We start from the raw sequence: 7,047 nt of genomic DNA, 5'->3' as shown, positions 1-7,047 counted from the left end.
GTGTAAAAACAATATGTGTAACGAGAATCAGTAAAGAAACAATCACTATTATCTTTAGCCCAACGGTGGGCGCCAAACTGTTTATCTTGAAAATACGAGAAACAATTAAATTTGATTTGTGGTTTTAAAAATATTTGATTTAGTTCAATACTAATTAATAATCAAGAAGTATGAAGTAGAAAATGAAAGAGACAAGTGAATCAAACCAATAGTACTCAGGAGCAATGACCTCGAGCTTAGTGACCTCAAGGTAGTCTTAGAATAATAAGAACAATTAAGTAATAAAAGCAAAGTAAGAACAGTAGAGCTAAAGGACAATGCTGATGAACAGTAGGCGAAAAGATAAAGAGTATATTCTTTGCTCAATGATCAAATGATCTTACAAATGATTGGTGTCCCCCTTTATATAATAAGGGAACCCTAAATAAGGAATATTTCCATTTACAGTAGGAAATATTCTTAATACAACTGTCTAACCGCCTAATACGGAATCGTACAATTTTATTCCGGGATTTGCGCCACGATTATGGGGACGTGGTAGGAATCTAGCTCATTCTATTACAAATTCCTAACGGTACTTTTCGGGGTCGAGTATACTCGGGCCTGGTATTTCTCGTACTCCTATCTCCAGGCATTGCACTCTGTCTTCGAGCTTGACTCTGGTCCACCGGTCTCGATCTCGACCTGGCCTGAACTCGAGCCTATGACGGACCTTCGATCCTGTAAATCGGAGGCCTCTGATTTTGACCGTATGCACTATTATATAATAGAGAATGGTAACATTAAAATTACAAACAACATAGTGAATTAAGAGAATGTTTAGGTAGCAAGTATCGTGTTATAGTATTAGTTAATTACGTGAAATATTATGCAGCAAATAGCGTCTTATAATCAAGTAATACTAGAGATAAATAGATTTTTGACTATAATGTGAGGATTAAAATATTTTTATGCATGAAACCAAATTTTGTACAACGTATATTATGTACATAAGAAACCTAACAATGTACGAATTTCGCGTTTTTCAAGTATACAAAATGTATACAATAAACCTAAAGTTGGGGCTTTTCTCAGTTTGCCTCGTGAAACAAATTGGGCTTTCGTCATAGGACAACCTAATCTCATAAGAGCCCCTACAAACACCCAAAGCAATCTGAAGCTATTACTTGACGGAATTTTGGGGAAACATAGATTGGGCTAGCCTGCAAAGATTTTGGGAAAAACTAGGTTAAAATAGCACGAGCTAGTTAGCTTTTGAACTGGTTATTCAAAAATAGTCAGCGTTTATAAAGTTATTGAAAAATAGTCACTATTTGCTGCAGCACAGAAAGTTCCAGTATAATATATGGGAGATTTTTCAGTATATTATGTTGGGCCGGTATATTATACTGGAACTCCAGCATATTATACTGGACATCCAATGTAATATACTGGAACTCCAGTATAATATACTGGAAATTGGATCATCGGTGCTCCAATCTCCAGTATATTATGCTGGACCGATATATTATACTGGAACTCTAGCATATTAAACTGGAGTTCCAGTATAATATACTGGAACTCCAGTAGTATAATATACTAGAGTATTTTCCGAATTTTGAATAGTGTTTTCGTACAGATTTATCTTTACATGAAAAATGCTAAAATTCGATTGCTTTTGAAACTGTGGCTATTTTTGAATGATCACTTGTAAATCTGGCTATTTTTAAATTTCTTGCAAAAAACTAGGGGAAAAAAAACATATTTGGACAATATGTAAAAAAAATTTACGAAGTTCACGATTAGCCACTAATAACACATGTATTTACTTTAAAGCCACTGTTTAAAATGTCTTTAGTCTTTAGCCACTGTTTTAATAAACTTTAATTGCCCGGACGAAAATACTCTTCTGCTCATGTCCTTAACTTTTGAACTTAACTTCAAGACTACATGTCCTTAACTTTTGAACTTGGAACTGTAAGTTCAGGACCAAGTGTCCTTAACTTTTGAGTTTGTTAGTCTAAGTTCAGGACCTATTGTCCTTAACTTTTGGGTTTCTTAGCCTAAGTTCAGGACCTATTGTCCTCAACTTTTGAACTTGTTAGTCTAAGTTCAGGACTTCAGGACCTATTGTCCTTAACTTTTGAACTTGTAACTGTAAGTTCAGGACCTATTGTCCTTAACTTTGGGCTTCTTAGCCTAAGTTCAGGCTGCGGTCATCATCAGAACCCAATCATGAACCTCATCAATGTTAGCAGCAGTAGAAGATGTAGGAATTATAGGTGCCACATCTAATGGGTGGTTGGTAAGATCAGTATTTGGCTGATGCGAGGGTAAGGAAACTAATTCGCATACCCGCTCAACAATTATAAGAACTATATGATCCGTTAGTGCAGGAATCAATCGCATCACTAACTCATCCAGATTGCCTATCGGTTGTTGATTGAGCATTTGGAGGTGTTGCTGACGATGTAGCATCAGATCCTAAAGAGCCATGAAGATTTGGCTCATAGTAGCATTTTACTTGAGATCCAAGACCATATACTCTTCTTTTCTTTTCACCTCCCGCGGCTTGATAATATGCTTTACACTGATCAATATCAGATTGAGTTTGTGTTTGTTGTTATAATATCTCTTGATATTTTTCTTGTAGAAGAGTTAATAATTAGTAAAATAAAAAGACTAAATAATATTGAGCATTCAATTTACAAAATGAAAAAATATATGAAAGTAAAGTCAATAAAATTATTTAAAAAGTCATCTTACATGTACGATTCAGGATTTCTCAGCAACAAAAGATTTTCCATTATTACTATGTGTATGGGCGTGCAAATGCAACTCACTTGGTGTTGGATCAAGACCCTTTTTAAGGGTCTACACAAAAGTTATTCAATTAAGAAGATAAACCTTAAGACTGTCAAGAATCAAGTTCAGTGCTAATATTGCTAAGGTGCCACCCCTGAAAATATCGAATGCCTTACTTTAAACCACCAAATTCTGTATGAGTAGCAGCTTAGAGGCAGATCTATAATGTCATATATGCGCATTCTTTACTTTCAACTTAAACTACTCACTATAAAAAAACTAGTTATAACATACAAATATATTGAATGAACATCAAATTTCAGGAAGTAACACTTCTAGATTTAAGGCAACTGAACGCTCACAATTTAAAAATCCTAATACATTTGGTTTCACCACTAACTTAAAATCTTGATATATGATTGTGGTTGACTTTTCATCCACACTTGCTAGTTAGCAGCTTGATAATGTCATTCCAGAAAGTGATGAATGAGCAGAACTAAGTAATTAATATTCAAGATTAAAAAAAAAAGGATAGTTTCTTTAACTTTATTTCAAGATGGAGTTCCCAAAGCAACATCACAAATGCCTATTATAATTTCTCATCACTGTAAAACCTTATAACTCCACATTTGTAATTCAAAAAACTGTCGGTTGAAGCAATTGGTTAAAATAAATTATTTCTGTAGAAATCAAGGCTGATGAGATGTTAAGTTCACTTGGGATGACAACTCAGAAATTTCCATGAAATAGTCTTAAATGATTAATTTTTTTTAAGGAAATAATAATAGACATCATACCAAATATTTTGTTTAAAAAATGTATGTCAATCTTGAGAGACCTTGGCCAATGCAAATATGAAACACCCAATTAGAGTAATTAAGAACTTGTTAGAGTCAACATCAGAAAACCCCATCTGACTTTTGACCTCAAAAACTTGTAAAGATACATTCATAGTCTTAAGAAAAAAAATTGAAAATGCAAGCACTTTGAAACCAAAATTCAGAACAAAATCGTTGAAAAAGGTAAGAAGATCACAATGCACAGATCCAAAGACAGAATCAACAGTCACAAAACTTGCACAAACAAAAGGCAGAAATAAAGACAAGACAATTAAAAAAAAGAAAGATAAGAGAGATGAAACAACACCAACATCCCTATACAGCAAATATACAACTAGAAGAGGATAAACACATAAAAAGAGGACCTTTACAAGAGAAATCCACTAAAATTATCATCAGAAAATGGAACAATGAACATAATTTCAAGAAATTAACAAAGACCAAGTCTTTTTTTTAAATGCTCAGCTTCAGAACAAAAAAACCAGCAAGATATATCCAGCTCCTAACTAACACCAAAGGAATCCAAGAAACCCCATCAACTAGAAAGAGGAGACTGTGCCTATCCATAAAGGATTTAAATTTTGCCTTGGAAGAAGAGAAACGAAGTGGTATACTGAATGTAACCTTAAATCTCTCAAACAACCAAAGAGATATAAAGTACTGAAATTTACAACTACTACAAAATCAAAGCAAAATGTAACAGATTAAAAAAGGGGAAAATTAGAATTTAAAATGAGTTTCTTGTGTTTTCTCCAATCCCCTTCTTGTAAGCATGCACAAGAAAAGAAAGGGAGAGAGGGAGATGTCCATGAAGCAGGACCAAGTACTTAGAAAAATTACATCACCTGACATGAGCTTATTCATAACACTAGTATCAACTAAAAGAAAATGATCTACATACACCTCCAGGATTCAGCTTTTACTGCAATAGCACTACAAGTTGACAACTAAAAAAGGGAAGAATCACATAAAATGGAACATTATTAGTATCTGTTTGAGATTATGGTTGAATTTCATTATGGTTTTGCCTCTTTTTTTTTAACCAGAGAACCAGCTCCGTCAGTTCAATTCAAACTCAATCAAACAGTCTCAACTCAGATGTCTTCTGCAACAAAGAATCCCAAGGAACTATCAAAAAGCTGGGCAGATCAAGCAGATGAGAAAAAAGGGAATGAGGTAGACTCGCTAGACAGTCATGTGTCAATTTATAAGGAAAATGCAAGTCCTACCAATGCACAAAAGTTCAATAAACATAACTCAAACGCAGAATATTAAAAATAGAACAAGAGACAATCCGCAGCTCACAACTTTAGTAACCTACTTAAATGAGATTCAGATTCGAATTAGAGCAAACCTAAATGAGATTTTTAGATATTTTATATACACTCACAAGTCTCTTGCGATGCTCCCCAACACTGATAGAGCCACCCGTGTGAGCCACCGGATAATATTTTGTGCTTATTAATGGTCCATGAGCAAGACTACGCAAGAATTGGTTCTCAATGTGGTTGCATCGAACCTATTTCAAAAAAATTATAAGACTTAGTTAAATATAACAAGCCAATTCAAGAACATAATTGCTTAAAAGATAATGATTTTTATAGTCTTACATATTCCTTGAACCATATAGCAAAATACGTTTCGAAACTCTCATTTATTTGATCCTGAGATAGATTGGGGAATTCTTCTTGCAACCGTTGTATGTATATACTTCATTGCAACAAAATAAGTTAAATACAAACTCAAAATATATGGATATATTTATTATTATAAAAATGATACCTTACAAACGGCTCAACCTCTACACAATTTAGTAGAATATAAGTTTGGGATGCCTTGATTTCTTCGAGGGACAAACTTCTCTTTTTTCCTTCTCCCCATAGTCAGCCTAGATGGGTGAATATTGATAAATTTCTTTCAAGATCTTCCATAACACCATCATCATCATTACGGGCCACATTATGATTACGTGTCATGACATGAGGTTTAAAATAATGAGAAAACAATTGTATTGATTCCATCATCAAGTATGCTTCACAAATTGAACTATTATGGAAATATTAGACTTTGAATATTTCACGCAAAAAATAAATAATTAGCACATTCATATGTTCATCTTCTCGAAATATTAGACTTTGAAGGGAGAAATTCAACTACTGAATCGTCCTTTCTTCTAATACTCCATTAATTAACTCTGGGATTCCAGTCCATCTCCTCCAATTCTTCTCACAACACATGTAATGTACTAACATTTGACCTCAAAATTACACGCAATTAGCCTCAAAATGACCTTTCTTCACCATTATATGTACTACTCTATTTCAAACACAGATTTTTTTTAGCAATAAATATCATCCACAATGGGATAAGTCTCCCAAAATGAAAATAAAGGAAAGAACAATGAACATCGTGGCTTTTCAATGTAGCTTATGTATTTTTGTTAAGTACTGTTGTCAAATCGTCTAAACAGCACTTGACCGTCCATAAGCACTATTTCAAACACAGAATTAGTTGATGTTATATGCATGCCAGAGTAATTTTCCCTCTAAGAAATTATTATAAATGAGTGACTGCTTTAACCAACATTCATCCTTTAGCAGCAAAAGACATACACCCTCCACCCAACAGATTTCCAGGCCTAACTGAAACTACTAACTCTGCTATAAATAAACAGGACTAAACATCAAACAGATAGAGAAGATGATGGTCTGAGAGGTCAGCTTGTTGCTCCAAAGCAAAATAAAGCACAAGACAGGATGAACATGATTCTCGCCCAGATCTACAATACATAATGAAATCACAAAGAAGCTTACCTTTTCAAGGGCATACAATCCCTAAAATCAACGCACGACTTCAAATTTCAAAATTTTGCAAACACACGACTTCGAATTTCAAATTTTCGTAGCAAAAATTTTGCAATTTTGAAAGTTTTCTTCCTATTTTTCAGACATTAACCCTAGATTCACGCCCAATTTTTTGTATTTGAAGAAAAAAACTCACGAAGAGGAGTGAAAGTGGGAGTCTGATAGAGAGGAGAGAAAGGGGGCGTGTTTGTGCCCTAATTGTTGGAATGTTTTTTAGCTAGGGTAATTTCACTTTGACGAAAAATTTTAGCAACTGAAATAGCGACGGCCTAAATTTCTGTCGCTAATAATAATTAATGAAATTTTATTTTAAGGAAATTAGCTACTGAAATTTTGTCGCAGCTAACTTTCAATGTCTTCATAAGTAAAATGAATTCAGCGATGGATTTTTTGACGTTAAATCCGTCGCTAAGTTTTAATAATTTTGTCGCCCAACTTTCGTCGCTAATTTTGTAGGTAAAATAAAGGTGCTAATATTGAGCGCCAATTTTAGCGACGAGTATATTTTGTTGTCGCTAATCCTCCTCTATATTTGATACGAATTATTTTGTAGCTTATTT

At 33.8% G+C, this 7,047-nt stretch overlaps 1 long non-coding RNA gene across 8 annotated transcripts; it reads right to left on the bottom strand.

Moving 5' to 3' along the window:
- Positions 1 to 331: 331 nt before the first annotated feature.
- LOC104235625 (uncharacterized) lies at positions 332 to 6,716 on the bottom strand. 8 transcript variants are annotated; one of them, XR_011402742.1, is made up of 5 exons: positions 6,437 to 6,716; positions 5,406 to 5,547; positions 5,234 to 5,333; positions 5,014 to 5,142; positions 332 to 756 (listed from the first exon to the last, which is right to left on the bottom strand). It is a non-coding gene; the product is annotated as an uncharacterized lncRNA (long non-coding RNA). The 8 variants fall into 8 exon arrangements; XR_713231.2 differs by lacking the exon at positions 332 to 756 and adding an exon at positions 4,321 to 4,728 and having other exon boundaries at positions 6,437 to 6,703; XR_713233.2 differs by having other exon boundaries at positions 5,406 to 6,703.
- Between the last annotated feature and the right edge of the window lie 331 nt (positions 6,717 to 7,047).

Source organism: Nicotiana sylvestris, chromosome 1, assembly GCF_000393655.2.
Source record: "Nicotiana sylvestris chromosome 1, ASM39365v2, whole genome shotgun sequence".
Taxonomy (NCBI): domain Eukaryota; kingdom Viridiplantae; phylum Streptophyta; class Magnoliopsida; order Solanales; family Solanaceae; genus Nicotiana; species Nicotiana sylvestris.
Note: the sequence above shows the minus strand (reverse complement) of the source record. Positions and strands in the feature narration are given on the sequence as shown.